Raw genomic sequence first — 18,029 nt, 5'->3', positions numbered from 1 at the left:
CCTGGCACTTTATACTTTAAAACTGCAACACTAAAATAATAAATTCCAGGAGTCAGTTAGTGTTAAACTTGCCTGAGGGATCCCTGTTCCTCTTATTAACATACATAAAAAATAATTGGCACTTATTAAAACAGGTTCAAATGATTTTTTTCCTCAAAGATTAAAGATTGTAATAAACTGCTTTGGAAAATCACTGTAGCCAAATATAATAAAACCATCGGGTCCTTTTACTAAGCTGCGGAAAGCACTAGTGTGTGTTTACCGCAGCTTAAAATGCCTTCCTGCAGGGCACTCAGGGGTCTCGTGGTAATTGTGGCATCAGTGAATGCTTCCCACGTAGTAAAAAATAGATTCTATATTTCAGTGTTAGGTCGTATCAGGGTGGAGAGAAGGCGTGTTCTGTGCTAATTGGTTAGTACAGCTACATTACCGTGTGCTAACCGATTAGCTCGTGACTAGCATGTGAGCCCTTACTGCCTACATAATGGGTGGCAGTAGGGGCTCATGTGCTAATGGGAAAATTAGCATGCGGTCATTAATAGCATAAAGCCAAAATTCGGCCATTTTACCCATGCGGAAAAAATGGCCTTAGCTCACAGGAATGACCCGCATAAACATGCACTAAGGCCACGTTTTACCACAGTTTGGTAAAAGGACTCCATGTTTCTTACAGCATTTTTCTAAATTAAGGCATACTTTATAGAATATGCTTAGGTGAATTTCATTTCAGCACTAATTTTTTTAGGCGTTCTAGTCCTTTATGTCTGCAGCAAAACTGGCCTTAGCACACAGGAAAAACCTGCACAAGCGCATGCTAAGGCCAGTTTTTGCCGCAGCTTAGTAAAAAGGACCCCTTAGAAGCAAAGTAACATAGTAGAAAATGGCAAAAAAAGGGGGAGGGCCAGAAGCATAGCCAGGTTGAGGGCACAGGGGGAGCGAGAGCGGACTGCCAACGGTGTAGGCGCTTAATTTAAACACGAGAGATTGTATCAAAAGTAGGTGCCAGCGCCATCAGAAGTCCGTTTGGAGGAGTAGACGCTCCCCTGGCGACTCACCTAGTTACGCCTCTGGGGGAGACTGAAATGGCTAATCTAGTGAGCTTAGTAAAGTGTTTTGGGTTGGAACTTCTGCTTCAGGCAGGTTAGTCCCTCCATAACTTTGTTTAGTATGATAAACAGAAATATAACAAAGGAAAAGAAAAGAAGGTGGTATATATTTATTGGACTATCAATACATTTTTTTACAAGCTTTTGAGAGCAGATCCTTCTTCTTCAGATCAGATATCAACAAAAGATGACAACGTGTATATAGATAGATAGATAGTGAAACATGAAAAGCATTCCAATGACAGTATCAAGAGAAAGGTAGCAGTGGGAAAAGGAGTGGTTGGAGGAATGTCAGGGAGACCCAGGGAAATGGGTGACCAGGAAGTGACATAGCAGTATAATTTTATGGGTTGTAATGTGATAGGAAACCCAGATCCTTGTTAAGCCCTGTCTGGTAAATGTCAAAATATTTCATCATGCTGACTTCAAAGGTCTTACATTGCTGGATTGTTTTAAAGTTATCTCTTAGTATTCTGACCGGGTCATTTATGCCATGTCCAGGTTCTGAGAAATATTTACCCTCAGAGGTGTGACCCTTAATTAATTTGTGGCTTTTGATGTGGTTCCTGTGAGTTGATGTTGGTCTTTAGCATCTGTTCTATTTCCAGTTTAACACCCTTCTTCGCATATTCTGCATTAGTTGTAACTGCTGTGCTTTGTAGGTTATTCCTCATCCCCATGTCTTATTAATAAGTGGAAAGTCATTTTGGTTGCTGTTTTGAGATGAAGCCTGCTATGCTTAGTTTCCATCCTCTTTCTATTTAGGGATTCTGGGCTAGATTCTATATATGGCACCTGAAAATTCCGCACGGAAAAAAATATGCCTAGGTGTATTCTCTGAAAAAAAGCAACACTGGGCCTTCAAGACTGAGACAACAGGAGTATTTATTGATAGGTGACCCGACACGTGCTGTGTTTCAGCGTTAAACAACGCCTGCCTCAGGGGTCAGAGTTTGGAAATGGACTATGTAAAATATATACGTGTCCAATGTCGCCGCGAACGGATGTGTGAAATCTATGAAAATCAGCTTGCCTGTCGAAACAGACAGCATCAGAAGATAAGTTTACCACACAGTGGCATTCCTAGGGGGGCTGACACCCAGGGCGGATCGCTGATGCGCCACACCCCCCCGGATGCAGCGCGACCCCCCCCAAGCGAAAGGACACCCCCCCCGAGAGAACCCCCCTGGTGCACGCCGCTGGGGGGGGTGCTGCGCGTGCCTGTCCTTTGTTCGTTCCATGCTCCCTCTGCCCCAGAACAGGTTACTTCCTGTTCTGGGGCAGAGGGAGCATGGAATGAACAAAGGACAGGCGCGTGCGGCACCCTCCCAGTGGCATGCACCCGGGGTGGACCGCACCCACCGCCCCCCCCCTAGGAACGCCACTGTTACCACAGAAGTTTTTTCTTATATTGCGGCTGTCCGTTTCGACAGGCAAGCTGATTTTCAAAGATTTCACACATTCCTTCACGGCGACATTGGACACATATATATTTTACATAGTCCATTTCCAAACTCTGACCCCTGAGGCAGGCGTTGTTTAATGCCGAAACATGGCCCATGTCGGGTCACCTATCAATAAATACTCCTGTTGTCTCAGTCTGTCGCGTCCCTCACCTGTGCCGCTCCTCCGTCGGTCGTGCTGCGCCTTCGGGGTGCTGCAGGGAGTGTTGGCCAGGAGAGGCGGTCGGGCGCCAGGCCCCTGCGTCGCATCAGTGGAGTCCTGTCAGCGGTCTGGGCTGCTCCGGCCCTCCGCTCCGCTTCGGTGGCGGCGGGGAGACGCCGGCCAGGTGGGCAGGGCCGGCGTTCCCCGAGAAAGGGATCCTTTGCAGGCGCGGAGCCTCAGAAGGATGAAGTCACTCCCCGCAACGTCCGGATTGGCCGATCGCGGCTGACTCTGCCTCCTGCTTCTGGCCGGCTAATCCGGGGCTGTTGAGTCACGGTTGTTGGTGGCTCCGCCTCCTTTCAGCTGTTACCTGTCCTCCTGATGGGGAGGGCTATTTAGGAACAGCAAGTTAGAACTCTCATTGCTTTGGCTTCTACCTTTGTGGATTCTGTGGCGTTGGGTTTTTTCTCTCGGACTGTTCCTGCCCTGAAACCTGCCTGGACTCTGCTTTTTTTTACCGCCTGCCCTGAAACTTGCCTGGACCTGGACTCTGCTTTTGTTTGCCGCCTGCCCTGAAACTTGCCTGGACCTGGACTCTGCTTTTGTTTGCCGCCTGCCCTGAAACTTGCCTGGACCTGGACTCTGCTGATGCGCTCTCCCGAGCCTTTGAGGCGCCCGAAGAACCTGATGTTTCTCCTATGCTAGATCCGGCTTGTCTTCCTTCGTCTGTGGTAGCTTCTGCTTCTCTGCGGACCCCAGTTCCTCTCCGCTCCAGACGCAAGGTGTTACAGTGGGGTCATTCTTCTGCTTTTTCTGGACATTTTGGGTTCCAAAAGACTTATCATCTCATCTCCCGTTATTTTTGGTGACCTCATATGGCTCAGGACATTCTAGTTTGTTTCTACCTGTCCCACCTGTGCTCGCACCAAGTCTCCCTTGCCCATACCTCAGCATCCGTGGCAGGACATTTCTATGGACTTTATTACGGATCTTCCTCCCTTCAAGGGTAACACTGTCATCTGGGTGGTGGTGGATCGTTTTTCCCGCATGGCACATTTTGTTCCTATGCGGACCCTACCGTCTGCTGCTGTTTTGGCCTCCCATTTTGTCCAGCATGTTTTTCGATTACATGGGTTTCCTCAGCGCATCATCAGTGATAGAGGTTCTCAATTCACGTCTAGATTCTGGAGATACTTGTGCTCAGATTTTGGTGTCGCCACACTTTTTTCCTCAGCCTATCATCTGCAGACGAATGGCATGGCTGAACGGACTAATCAGACGCTTAAGGCTTTCCTCCGGGCTTTTACTAACGCCCGTCAGGATAATTGGACTGATTTTTTGCCTTGGGCTGAGTTCGCCTACAATAACAGTGTGCACTCAGCCTCCCAGACTTCACCCTTTTTTGCTATTTTTGGACGTCATCCTTGTCTTCCTCCTCCGATTCCTTTGGATCACGCTCCTTCACTAGTTCAGCCGACCCTCTCCATTATCCAGGACACATGGAGGACAGTACAGCGCCACTTGCAGCGGGCGGCGGCCTGGTATAAACGGTTTGCTGATCGACATCGTCGGACCGCTCCTGTGTTCCAGCCTGGGCAACGGGTGTGGCTCAGCACCAAATACCTGAAGCTTCGCCTTCCATCCTTGAAGTTTGCTCCCCGATTTATTGGTCCATTTGCTGTTCAAGCCAGAGTGGGGACGGTAGTCTATCGCCTTCACTTACCTAGTAACCTGCACATCCACAATGCTTTCCACGTCTCGTTACTCAAACCTTTCCGGGCCTCGCGGTGGCATCCTGAACCTAAGAGGATTACTGTTCCTGATTCTGAGCCGGATACTGAGTTTGAGGTACAGGAGATTCTGGATTCCAAACTCCAAAGGGGAAGACTTTTTTTATTTGATTTCATGGAAGAATTTTGGTCCTGAAGATAATTCTTGGGAACCAGCAAAAAATGTCCATGCACCCGACTTGGTTCGAGAGTTTCACTCTCGTTATCCTTCTAGACCTGGGCCGAGATGGAGGAGGGGGGCTTTTGGGGGGGGGGGTACTGTCGCGTCCCTCACCTGTGCCGCTCCTCCGTCGGTCGTGCTGCGCCTTCGGGGTGCTGCAGGGAGTGTTGGCCAGGAGAGGCGGTCGGGCGCCAGGCCCCTGCGTCGCATCAGTGGAGTCCTGTCAGCGGTCTGGGCTGCTCCGGCCCTCCGCTCCGCTTCGGTGGCGGCGGGGAGACGCCGGCCAGGTGGGCAGGGCCGGCATTCCCCGAGAAAGGGATCCTTTGCAGGCGCGGAGCCTCAGAAGGATGAAGTCACTCCCCGCAACATCCGGATTGGCCGATCGCGGCTGATTCTGCCTCCTGCTTCTGGCCGGCCAATCCGGGGCTGTTGAGTCACGGTTGTTGGTGGCTCCGCCTCCTTTCAGCTGTTACCTGTCCTCCTGATGGGGAGGGCTATTTAGGAACAGCAAGTTAGAACTCTCATTGCTTCGGCTTCTACCTTTGTGGATTCTGTGGCGTTGGGTTTTTTCTCTCGGACTGTTCCTGCCCTGAAACCTGCCTGGACCTGGACTCTGCTTTTGTTTGCCGCCTGCCCTGAAACCTGCCTGGACCTGGACTCTGCTTTTGTTTGCCGCCTGCCCTGAAACTTGCCTGGACCTGGACTCTGCTTTTGTTTGCCGCCTGCCCTGAAACTTGCCTGGACCTGGACTCTGCTTTTGTTTGCCGCCTGCCCTGAAACTTGCCTGGACCTGGACTCTGCTTTTGTTTGCCGCCTGCCCTGAGACCTGCCTGGACCTGGACTCTGCTTTTGGTTGCCGCCTACCCTGAGACCTGCCTGGACCTGGACTTTGCTTTTGTTTGCCGCCTGCCCTGAAACCTGCCGGGACCTGAACTTTGCTTTTGTTTGCCGCCTGCCTTGAAACTTAGCCTGGATTTGAACTTTGCTCTTGTTTGCCGCCTGTCCTGAATCTTAGCCTGGATTTGAACTTTGCTCTTGTTTGCCACCTGCCCTGAGACTTCGTCTGGTCTTGGACTTTGCTCCTGCTTTCCGTCTGCCCTGGAAGCCTCGCCCGGGTCTCCACACCCCAGACCTCCTGAGGAGTTGCTGTCCTACTCTTCAGGTAAGATCAGGATTGTCCGGCTGCCAAACTCTGTTCGGCACAGGGGCTCACCTCCTGTGGGGTACCAGGCGTGACACAGTCTTGAAGGCCCAGTTTTGTTTTTTTTGTCTGTGTATTTTCTATGTATGCTGTTTACCCTCTCTGTTTGGTTTTTAGGTGTATTCTCTAAAATACACGTAAATTTGAAAGAATAGGCTTAAATTTCCATGCGGTATATCAGGGGTGTAGCCAGAGCTCGAGGTGGGAGGGGGCCAGAGCCCAAGGTGGGGCGACACATTTTGGTTGCTGCCCCGCTGCTTCTCCCCCTCCACTGCCGCCTTCTCTTGCCACCACTGTACATCTTGGCTGGTGGGGATCCCCAACCCCCGCCAGCTGAAGCACCGCCGCTGCAAATACCTTGGCTGGTGGGGGTCCCCAACCCCCGCCAGCTGAAGACTTCATTCACAGATGTGTGCTGGTAACTTTCATTTTCATTGGTCATGCGCACAAGAAGCTATGCTTACTGCTTAACAATAGCACAGCCAGGAATTTCTTACAGGGGGTGCATCTCCCCCTACCTCCATGTGTCCCCCCCCCCATCTTCCCCCTGTACCTTAAAATGCTTTCTGCTGCAGTCTTCACTCGGGCAGCAGCAGTGGCACTCATAGGCTGAACCATCCCACCCTTCACAAAACAGGAAGTTGCATCAGAAGGGGTGGGACGGTTTAGGGAGGAAGTCCCAGTGCAGGCCGCAGGCAGCCAATGAGTGCCACTGCTGCTGCCCAGATGAAGACTGAGGCAGAGAGGATTTTAAGGTGGGGGCGGGGAGTGTAGGGGTATTTCCCTGGATCTCACCTTTGTTAGGCCTGAGGCCTGGTTAGGCCATGAAACATCTTTTCTGAAAAAACATGGATTCTGCATTTCTTCCTGGCAGCATTGTGCTGGCTGGCATCTTTCAAGGACATGCTGTTTACTTACTCTGACCCTCTGAGAAGCTATGTAGAAGAGAGCTTTACAGGCACACAGGGACTCCAGTATCTTGTGTGAAATGGTGGAGGAGAGGTATGCACAAGAAGACGAATGAGGTAATGCTAGTTGTTTACCTCAGTGGTGAGTCTACAACTGATAATGTGGTCTTTCTGGAAGCTCAAGGACCCTCATTGTGATGACTGTATGTAACTTGCTGGACAGAGGTATACAGTTCCTGATTGGTCCCTGGTTGTCACCTAGGGACCCAGAGGGCAGTGCCACCTGGGATGGAGTGAGAGATTTGGGCTAGCAAAAGAGAGAAGAATAGAAGAGCTGATGGTGTATGCATCTCTCTGAGGAGAGGGACCGAATTGATCGAACACCTGTGAACTTTATCTCTCTGTGCTGAGTGCATCACGAGGAAGGATTCAGAAGGTGCTTCACAAAGACTGAGTATCCAGCTGCTATCCAAAGCAAGGATGTAGGACTGTACCTGATACTGTCAGAGGGCTCACAGGGACTTCCGCTAGAGCCCTGAAGAGGAGCCAATTCATCACCTCATCTGGATGCTGAAGCTGTGGAACGCAAGAGTGAGAGAAAGGGTTATTCCTTTTTGATTCAGGGTTAGCCAGTTTGTGGTCTTTGCCTATGAAGGACAGGTTTTGCTTATGCACATGGTCATTAGCCTAACCTAGGTATTTCTTCTCAGAGTAAGATGAGTAAGATTATAGTTGTGTAATATATATATATATACTATAATAAAACGCACCCTCAACGTTCTGAGGACACTGACGTCACTGCAGGCACTCAGACACCGGTTTGTAAGTTCATGGTGGTGAAGCCAGAACACTCACCATGTCTCCATGCCCCGCCCTCGCGTCACACGTGATGATGTCGAGGGCAGAACATGTACACAACCATGCAAATGAACTCCTCCCCTTCCAACGAATCGCAGCCGCCAATGACGTGCCCATCACCCCGCCCCTTTAACGCTAGCACCGCGCCCCCGGTCGCCCCCTCTTCCCCCATCACCTTCCCTCCCCCCTGTCACCTCCCCTCCCCTTACACTACTATCCCTGGTGGTCTAGAGGTACCTGTTCGCTCGGGGCAGGAAAGAAAGAGCCCCCGCTTTCCTGCCCGGAGCACTGCTGCTAGCTGCCCTGATGCATCCTCTGTGAGTCGGGCTCTCAGCGTTTCAAAATGGCTCAGTATATATTTTTATATCTCGTTTGCCATAATTACTTCTTGTTTTAATATATAATAAACAATATATTTATTTCCACATTGGCATCATTCCATTAGGGATAGCCTAGCTAGGACCCCATGGCCACTTAGGTACTCTCATATCCCTAGCCAAATGTGTCCAGAGTAATTGCTATGTGAGTGGTTACCTGTCTTTAGTAGTGCCTGCAGGGGCCTGGTCTGACAGGGGGTGCATACGCCACTAATGCATCTAGTTTAAATACACCATTGCTGCTTAGCCCTTGTGCGCATGTGCCTGGCAGGCTTCCCCCAATCAGTGTGCAATTTCTGTGTGCATAACATTTGCATGAAATTAACTTTCTGCATGGTGAAGTTTTGAACTTCTGGTAAAAGATGTACACACAACCATCTGTGTGTGGCTCTACCATATGGCTTTCTGCATTAACCTCTTTATGCTTAAATACCCTATGCCTAAATCAAGAGAGTATAACAATTGAAGATTCCTGTATAAAAGAAATGGAGACAGAACGATAAATGCAGAAAAAGAAACAGGAGCCTCAGATGGGAACAGCAGAAGAAAAGTTGATAAAGTGAGAGAAGGAAAAGGTTTGAAAATGAAGCATCAGAGGAAAGGCTGATACACAGGAAGGATGGGATCCAGAAAGGGGCACAAGATGCTGAGAAAGAAATGATCCAGAAAGGAACATCAGGACAAAGATTGATGAGAAGGAGGAAGCTCGGAATGGAAAGAGAATGAGATAAATGAAGGACAAGCTAAGAAGTCAACTGAAGAGGAATAATAAAGGTAGGAGAAAGACTCAGAGGTGGAGGAATTAACAAATGAGCAGTGAGTTCCTAAAATTTGGAAATAGATAAATATGCTGGGTTCAGACTCCAGAGGGAAGCTGTCTTTGGCATAACGTGAGTACCATGGTGAGTGTTAGCAGTAAATTTGAGACTGAGATAATCCACATAGCCTGTTTTAGGAATGAGGTTCATTACTATCATGGTAGGAACAACAGTGACCCATTTGGAGGCATTGCCCTGAGAGTCTGTACCTCTTCCTCCTCTACATCTCTTTCCTCTTTGCCTCAGTAGTCCATGCATGCAGCTCTGTTACTTCCAGCATCACTTCTTCCTCTCCCATGCAGTTCAATGATTAGCTGTTTCAAGTGTAGGGAGTCAGAGGAGCAGCACCAGAACGGAAGTAGGAGCTCCATAGTAAGATGCGCAGACCCACTGACATGAAGGGAAAGATGCAAGAGGGCATGGGGGGGGGGGGGGGGGGGGGGGGAAGAGATGCAGCACTGTGGAGCTGTACACAGTGCAGAGCCTGGGGCAATCATCCTGATTCCCTCCTGGTCTTTCTGAACTATTCATTGGACTCATCTTTGAAAAGGAACAGAGATTATCATAATGTCTGTGTAGTGACTGTACTTTGAGTACTGTGTGCAGTCAGGGCTAGATTTAAATTAGAGGTGCCTATGGACAACTGGGAAGGATCATTTCCCCAACTGCCACTTCTCTCATTGTCCCCTGCTCATCTACAGGTATTTGATGTGCTGTTCTGAGCTGGGGAACTGATTTTAAGATTCACCAGTGTGGTCCAACATTATTGTCAAAGAAATAATTGCCTCTGAACAAGCGATTATGTGCTGAATTGGGCTGATGCACAATTGTAAAGAAAAAGTCTGGACACATATAATTAAGGACCACCTTTGTATACCTTGAGTCAACTGGCTTTCCTGCTGTTGTTATTTTTGCTTGTATACTGCACTGCAGTTGGGTATCAGTGTGTGATGAAAAAGAGAAGAGATGACAAGCTCTATGGGGATCTACCTCTTGCATGTGTTTTCAAAGGGACAGAAAACTCATGAGGAAGAAGTTAGCAGGACTCCACAGAACCTGTCAGCATAGGAGGGCAGTCAGATTTGCCTAGAGAGGAATTGTTGCCACAGCTGGTTATCCTGCAGAATGGTAACAGGCCCAAATCAAGGCACGACATTGGCAGAAGCATTCCAGCACTTATCAATATGTGGCACTGGAGGCACAGGCAGCTGTCTACACTAAAAGCCTTACCTGTATGCAGTTCTAGCTGCCCCTTCTAAAAAAAAAAGATAGCACATCTAGAAAAGGTACAAGGAGTAGCAGAAATAATAAAAGGGATAGAATGGGGAAACAGGTAAAAGCTGGATCTGATGTATTCCTCCACACAAGATCTGGAACATCCTGCTTTTACCCATCTTTGTAGAGCTGGATTCGATGGGAAACTACAGGCCAGTAAGCCTCACCTTAGTAAGGGGAAAAGTCATAGAGGTGCTGCTGAAGAAAAGGATAATAAACTTTCTAGAATCAAATGGGTTGCAAGAACTGAGGCAACATGGTTTTACCAAAGGAAAATTGTGCCAGACCGGGTGATCAGAGAACTAGATGAAGGGCATGTGTTGCATATGTTTTACTTAGATTTCAGCAAAGCCTTTAATACTGTTCCTCGCAGGAAGCTTATGAGTAAGCTGAGTGCCCTGGGGGTGAGTCCCAAGGTGGTGAACTGGATCAGAAATTGGTTGATTGACAGAGGGGGTTGGAAAATGGAATTCACTCATAAGAAACTTAAGTAGTGGTATGCCTCAGGGATTGGGCCAGTGGACACCCCAGAGAGAGTAGACAACATGAGAAGTGATCTACAAAAACGAGAAGTATGGGCTAAAGCTTGGCTGTCAAGCTTTAATGCAAAGAAATGCTACATTTGGCTGCAGAAATCCAAAGGAGCTGTGTATGATAGGAAGAGAGAGAGATTAGTGTGCACAGGAGAGGACCTCAGAATGAGAGATTAGTGTACACAGGAGAGGGACCTCAGGATTATGGTGTCTGAGAACTAGACAGACATAACAAGCAGGGGGCAATAATGCTCCTGTACAAGTGTTTGGTGAGGCCCCATTTGGAGTACTGCATTCATTTCTGGAGGCCTATTTTGCTAAGGATATAAAAAAGGCTTGAAGCAATTCAGAGGAAGGCAACCAAAATGGTATGAAGTCTGTACCAGAAAACATATGAGCAGAGACTTGAAGACCTGAAAGCAGTGGTTTTCAACCCAGTTCTCAGGGATCACCTGGCCAGTTGGGCTTTCTGGCTACCCACAATGAATATGCATAAAATATAGATGCATGTTCATCTCACATTTTTATCTGCTGTTTATGGTGAAATTAGGCCTTACCTGCTAATTTTCTTTCCTCGAGACTCTCCAGACCGGTCAAGACGCGTGGGTTATGCTCGCCTACCAGCAGAGGGAGACTGAGAACACTAACTTCAACTATGTACATATAACCTGTGCCCATCCCACAAAAGCCAGTATACACTTAGCAAAGCAGAGAAACCCCCTGCAACCTGAACTCTTGAATGTAGAAAAACCCCTGTACCTGGAAAACCAATAGACAACACCAACAGTGTGCTCAGACAGACGGAACGTCAAGCGCCCCGCTCTGTCAAGTATTATGGACGAAGAAAAACTCTCCGACCCAATGAAAGATAAAAGGAATAGTCATAGCAGAACACGGCTCAAATACTTCTGATACGAACAATATCTCTGAAATCCATAGGGCGGGCTCTTGACCGGTCTGGAGGGTCTCGAGGAAAGAAAATTAGCAGGTAAGGCCTAATTTCACCTTCCTCATCGACCCTCCAGACCGGTCAAGACGCGTGGGAAGTACCAAAGCAGTAGAAACTTAAGGGTGGGACCCTCGAAACGCAGAAGACAGCACAGCCGCTCCAAAACCTGCATCCTCTTTTGCCTGAACATCAATCCTATAATGCTTAACAAAGGAATGAATGGACGACCATGCCGCTGCTTTACAAATATCCTGCGGAGGAACAAAACTACTCTCCGCCCAGGAAGCGGCAACCCCCCGAGTTGAATGCGCCTTAAGCAACGGGGGCACCGAACGCCGCCTCAACAAATACGCTGAGGCAATAGCCTCCTTCAACCACCTAGCCAGAGTCCCCTTGGAGGCCGCAGCTCCTCTCTTAGGACCTCCAAACAAAACGAACAACCTATCAGAATCCCGGAAATCTCGCGTTCTGCTCAAATAGGACCGCAAGGCGCGCCGAACATCCAACTTAGCCAACCGACGCTGAGAGGCATCCCCCGAACGATCCCCCAACACCGGTAACGAAATCACTTGATTCACATGGAACGCTGAAACCACCTTAGGAACAAAGGAAGGAACCGTCCTCAAAGTCACTTTCTCTTTCGCAAAGGACAGAAAAGGCTCCCTACAAGACAAGGCTTGCAACTCTGATACTCTCCGAGCGGAAGCAATGGCCACCAGAAAAACTGTTTTCAAGGTAAGATCCTTACATGTGATGGACGCCAATGGTTCAAACGGAGGACCCACCAGAGTCTCCAAGACCAAATTCAAATCCCAAGGCGGAACCATTGGACGACGGGGCGGCTGAATCAACTTCACTGCCCTCAGGAACCGCCCTACATCCGGAGAAGCTGCTAAGGAGACTCCTCCAACCTTACCTCTGAAACAAGACAAAGCCGCAACCTGCACCTTCAGGGAAGAAAGGGAGAGCCCCCTGTCCAAACCATCCTGCAAAAACTCCAAAATCTCCATCACCGAAGCCCGCAAAGGGACAACATTCCGTTCAAGACACCAACTCTCAAAGATGCGCCACACCCGCACATAAGCCAACGACGTGGACTTCTTACGCGATCGCAACATTGTATCAATGACTCTGGCCGAGAAACCCTTCTTTCTCAATCTGTGCCTTTCAAGAGCCAAGCCGTAAGCAAGAATGGAGAGGGGTCGGCCATCTCGATCGGTCCCTGCACCAGTCTCACCTGAGACCCCAGGGGAAAAGGACCCTGCACTAACAACCGCATCAGATCTCCGTACCATGGCCGACGAGGCCAATTGGGCGCTATCAGAATCACTAAGCCGGGATGACGACCGATCCGCTGTACCACGCGGCCCACCAGCGGCCACGGCGGAAACACATAGAGCAACTGCTGAGTCGGCCACGGCAGAACCAACGCGTCGAGACCCTCGGCTCGAGCATCTCTTCGACGACTGAAGTACCGCGGGACCTGCGCATTGTCGGCCGATGCCATGAGATCCAACACCGGCCGACCCCACTGCAACACTATCCGTTCGAACACTGAGGGATGGAGGGCCCACTCTCCGGGATCCAACATGTGCCTGCTCAGATAATCCGCGTCCACATTGTCCACTCCTGCTACGTGGCCTGCCGAAAGAGCCTGAAGATGGGCCTCTGCCCACCCCAACAACTCCGCCGCCTCTACAGCTAATCCCGGGCTCTTCGTCCCCCCCTGCCGATTCACATAAGCGACGGCCGTGGCATTGTCGGAAAGAACTCTGACCGCCTTGCCCTCTAGCAGACTCTGGAAAGACCGAAGAGCCAACCGAATTGCTCGAGTCTCCAGGCGGTTGATGGACCACGCCACCTCTACCGACGTCCATCGCCCTTGGGCCACCTGCCCTAGACAATGCGCCCCCCAGCCTAACAGACTCGCATCCGTGGTCAGTACCACCCAATTCGGCACCTCTAGCGGCATACCCTTCGCTAGATTCGGAGTGTGAAGCCATCAGCGGAGGCTGCGTCGAACCCTCTCCGGCAGCGCTAACCGCTCCTCCAACTCCTGGGATTGAGGGGACCAACGAGTCAACAACGAACTCTGCAACTGTCTCATGTGGGCCCTGGCCCAAGGGACTACCTCTATAGACGCAGCCATCAGACCTAACACCTGAAGATATTCCCGCGCCGCAGGCGCCCTCTGAGCTCGGAGCTGATGTATCTGAATCTGCAGTTTGGAAATGCGAGGAGCCGTCAAAAACACCCGGCCTCGCTCCGTGTCGAACCGAACTCCCAGATATTCCAGCGACTGTGACGGAACTAGGTGACTCTTGGCCAGATTGACAACCCAACCCAGCGACTGCAAAAAGGTCACCACCCGGGCGGTAGCCTCCTCGCTCTCCGCCTGCGTTTTGGCTCGAATTAACCAGTCGTCGAGATATGGATGCACCAAAATGCCCTGCAACCGTAAAGCCGCTGCCACGACCACCATCACCTTGGAGAAAGTGCGAGGAGCTGTAGCCAGGCCGAACGGGAGCGCACAAAACTGAAAGTGACTCCCTAACACCACAAAACGAAGAAAGCGCTGGTGCGCCTCTAGAATGGGGATGTGTAAATAAGCTTCTGTCAAATCCAATGAAGTCAGAAATTCCCCTTCCTGAACCGCTACAATGACCGAGCGCAACGTTTCCATCCGAAAGGAAGGAATCTTTAGAGCCGCATTGACCCTCTTGAGGTCTAAAATGGGCCGAAAAGAATCCTCTTTCTTTGGCACCACGAAGTAAATGGAGTAACAACCGGTACCTCGTTCTTCTGGCGGAACCGGCACCACAGCACCTAAATCTACCAGACGTGACAGAGTGTCTCGCACTGCCCTTGCCTTGCGCCTTGAATGACAGGGAGAGACGAGAAAGAAATCGGACAGAGGACCGTCGAACTCCAGCGCGTACCCGTCTCGCACTATCTGCAGCACCCACTGGTCCGACGTGATTTGGGCCCACCTCTGGTAAAACAAGCGTAAGCGAGCCCCTACACGAACCAGAGGCTGGACCCCCAAACCATCATTGCGACCCACGGGACGTACTGGCCGCTCCAGAAAAGGCAGCTCGCCCCCCCCCCGGCGGCCCCCACGAAAGGGCTGGGTTCTCTGAAAATAACGACCCCGGAACCCCCCCGAGGGCCTACCCGGCCGATACCGTCTAGCTTCCTGAAAACGGCCTCGCACCGCCGCGCCCCTAGACGCCTTAGGCCGAAGCTCTGGAAGCCGCGGGATCTTAGTGTCACCAAGACCCCTAACCAACTTATCCAATTCGTCTCCAAAAAGCAAAGCGCCCTTAAAGGGAAGCGAACACAACTTTGCCTTGGACGCGGCATCTGCCAGCCAGCCCCGCAACCACAGGGCCCTTCGAGCCGCCACTGCAAGGGTCATGTTCTTCGCCGATGCACGCAACAAATCATATAGCGCATCTGCCAAGAATGACGAGCCCATCTCCAACTTTGCCAAATCCTGCACTAAGGCAGCTCTATCAACCTGCGGAGCATCTAGCAGCCGCTCAGCCCAGCGGAAACATGCTCGAGCCACCAGACCTCCACAAACTGAAGCCTGCAAAGCCAGCGCCGATAAATCAAAACTGCGCTTCAGAAATGTCTCCAATTTCCTGTCCTGAGGGTCCCGCAAGGCAGCCCCTCCATCTACAGGAATTGCAGTAGCCTTGGTCACCGCCGTCACTACGGCATCCACAGTTGGGGGCTTTAAAGAGTCTCTATCTTCCTGCGGAAGGGGATAGAGCTTAGCCATGGCCCGTGCCACCTTACAAGGTGCCTCCGGCGAGAGCCATTCCTGCGTTACCATCTCTCTAAGATCCGCATTCATAGGAAAGGTCCGAGATACCCTGCGGATCCCCTTAACCAACGGGTCCTGCTTTTCAGAGGGAGCCGGATCTACTGCCGGGTCAAACTTGAGCATAGTAGACACCTGCTCAATAAGATCCGCCAATTCCTCCCTGTGAAAAATGCGGACCACCGACGGATCCTCCCCGGGCACTGTCTCTCTATCTGGTCCGGACAAGGACCCCTCCTCCTCCTCCAGGGGACTAAAGTCGCCCTCTGACTCTGGAGGAGAAAAACAGTCCAGGTCTTCAGCCCACTCAACACGTGGCCTCTTAGCGCTCAAGCCCGCCCCCGGACTAAGGGGCTCCGTGCGCGATGGTCCCGCCTGCCAGGCTTGAAATAAGGACCAAACAAATTCAGGAGGGAAACCCATCCTTCCCGAAACGTCCCCTCCCGAAGCACCAGCCACCGGGCTGCCCTGAGGGCCGCTGACTAAATCCGGGATTCTCGGGCCCGAATCCAAAATGGCGGCGGTTCCCGCCAAAACCGGGACCGCCGCTGAACCGCTAGCCGAAGCCCCTGCAACCTCCTGCAAGGCTGGCGCGGGAAGTTCCGCCGCTAACACCGGCGGAGCGGAGGCCTGAGTCTTCGGTTCCCCGCAAAAGCGGCAGGAACCGCCAATCGCGTCGACCCCCGACGAGCGCAAAAAACGACAGCGAAGCGGCTTCGAGGACATCTTCGCGCCAAAAACCTCCCCCAAAGGTAAAAGAACTGGGAACTCACCCAAAGAAGCCACTCACAGCTCAACTTGAACGGCTGCCCAGCTCCGGCACTCCGGAGTGCAGCTGCACAGCTCTCCACAGCGTCTGGGTCTTTTTTTTTTTTTTTTTTTTTTAAACTTTATTGCAGCACCATTTGAGCCCTGCTGCTATTAAATCCCTGGCACTCAAGGCTGCAATATAAAACTGCAGCCGAGGCACAAAGCTGCCCAAACTGGAGAGCTAGCTCGGGGGAGGGACCCGGCCACCCGGGTGTGACACCCCAGGGGGGACAATGGCAGGCCCCACCGGCACCGCCAATCCCCAGCACACAGAGTAGTCCAGGCACAGGGAAGTTCCTCAGGAATGATCAATAGACCAGGCTAAAACTCTCAACTGATCCCTGACTCCTACCAGACCGGACAAGCTGCACAGGCTGCCTGTCTACCCTCTGCTGAGACTGAGAAAATACTGGCTTTTGTGGGATGGGCACAGGTTATATGTACATAGTTGAAGTTAGTGTTCTCAGTCTCCCTCTGCTGGTAGGCGAGCATAACCCACGCGTCTTGACCGGTCTGGAGGGTCGATGAGGAATACCATGTTACTAGGTTATTCCAGATTAAAAGAATCTTAATTTTGTATCCTCAGAATTCCCCAGCAGTTTCTTTAATGTGGAATGAATTGGATCAGTTGATCTGGTTCTACTAAGATGAGTAGGTGGATCTGGGAGATCCAGTTCTACTAAAATGAGTTAAAGTCAGATCTTTTAAAGTGGAATACATCAGATCTGGCTTTTATTTATTTTCATAAAATGGTTCCCTTATGAAGAAAGGTTAACTAGATTAGGGCTTGTCAGCTTGGAGAAGAGATGACTGAGATGGGGTTTGTTAGAGATCTGTAAAATTATATGGGGTGGAACAAGTTGATTGGAGACAGTGATTTATCCTTTTAAAGAAAACTAGGTTTAGGGGACAGGTCATGAAGCTAACAGATAACAGATTTTTAGATCAAATTTGAGAAAGTATTCACCAATGGACAATCAAACTGTGGCACTTGTTGCTAGGGGTGTGGTCAATACAGATACAAAGTCTCGTTCAGGAGTATCACACTCAAGGGAGGCTGTCTAACTTTCAGTGTTTGAGCCTTTTTTTCTCTCACTCATAAAGCTTCAGTGCCTGTGCACTGATTTTAATCACTACTTTAAGGGGCAGCAGACATAAGAGAAAAAAAAAAGCCAGGTGGAAAAAACAAATACAAAAACCCAGCAGGAAGAAATGGAAGCACACCTTCCCTCATGCTTTGCTTTTCCTCCTGCCTTGTCCCTTTTCCGTGTATAGGTGCATAGGTGCTGTGAAACAGACGACATAACTTAATCAAATCGGAAGGCAAATTTCAGGTACAACAGGAAAGCAAATATTTTATGCTGCTTTTTCTCATTTGCAAAGCAATACAACATTTGCATCTTTTGCGACTTTGAGATGGTCTATACTTGGTATCTCTGGGTACAACAGCATTGCTGAGTTTAACAAGAAAACGACGTGGACAGACATATAGAGGCCAAAAGTCATACATAATTATTAGTCAGATAGGCTTTGGTGTCTCCATCTCCTGTTTCCAGGAGAAAGAAGTAGGTTTTCCTACGACGTTACAGGTATTTGCTAATGAGTAATGACTCGTATGTATTTGCCTAAACCTTGCCGGTTAAACATAAAAGCGAGACGGTTTTCAGTTCTAACCTAGCTATCTGGATTGGAAAAGGAAAGAGGAGGGACCAATTAAAGCATGAAACGACACAGACTGAACCATTCAACCACACACGCGGTGTCTCACGCAAGGAGGTTGGTCTCACTCACCTCACGCTCTTCCCCGTAA

General features: G+C 50.2%; 1 protein-coding gene across 1 annotated transcript in view; it reads right to left on the bottom strand.

The window, feature by feature from the left end:
• Positions 1-7,305: 7,305 nt before the first annotated feature.
• The window catches only part of WDR38 (WD repeat domain 38), a 59,065-nt gene continuing 48,341 nt past the window's right edge, over positions 7,306-18,029 (bottom strand). The window contains exon 10 of the mRNA XM_030207380.1: positions 7,306-7,346. The gene's annotated coding sequence lies outside the window, so the exon portion shown is untranslated. The remainder of the gene's footprint in view (positions 7,347-18,029) is intronic.

The sequence above is a fragment of the Microcaecilia unicolor genome, chromosome 6 (assembly GCF_901765095.1).
Source record: "Microcaecilia unicolor chromosome 6, aMicUni1.1, whole genome shotgun sequence".
NCBI classification, from domain to species: Eukaryota; Metazoa; Chordata; class Amphibia; order Gymnophiona; family Siphonopidae; genus Microcaecilia; species Microcaecilia unicolor.
Note: the sequence above shows the minus strand (reverse complement) of the source record. Positions and strands in the feature narration are given on the sequence as shown.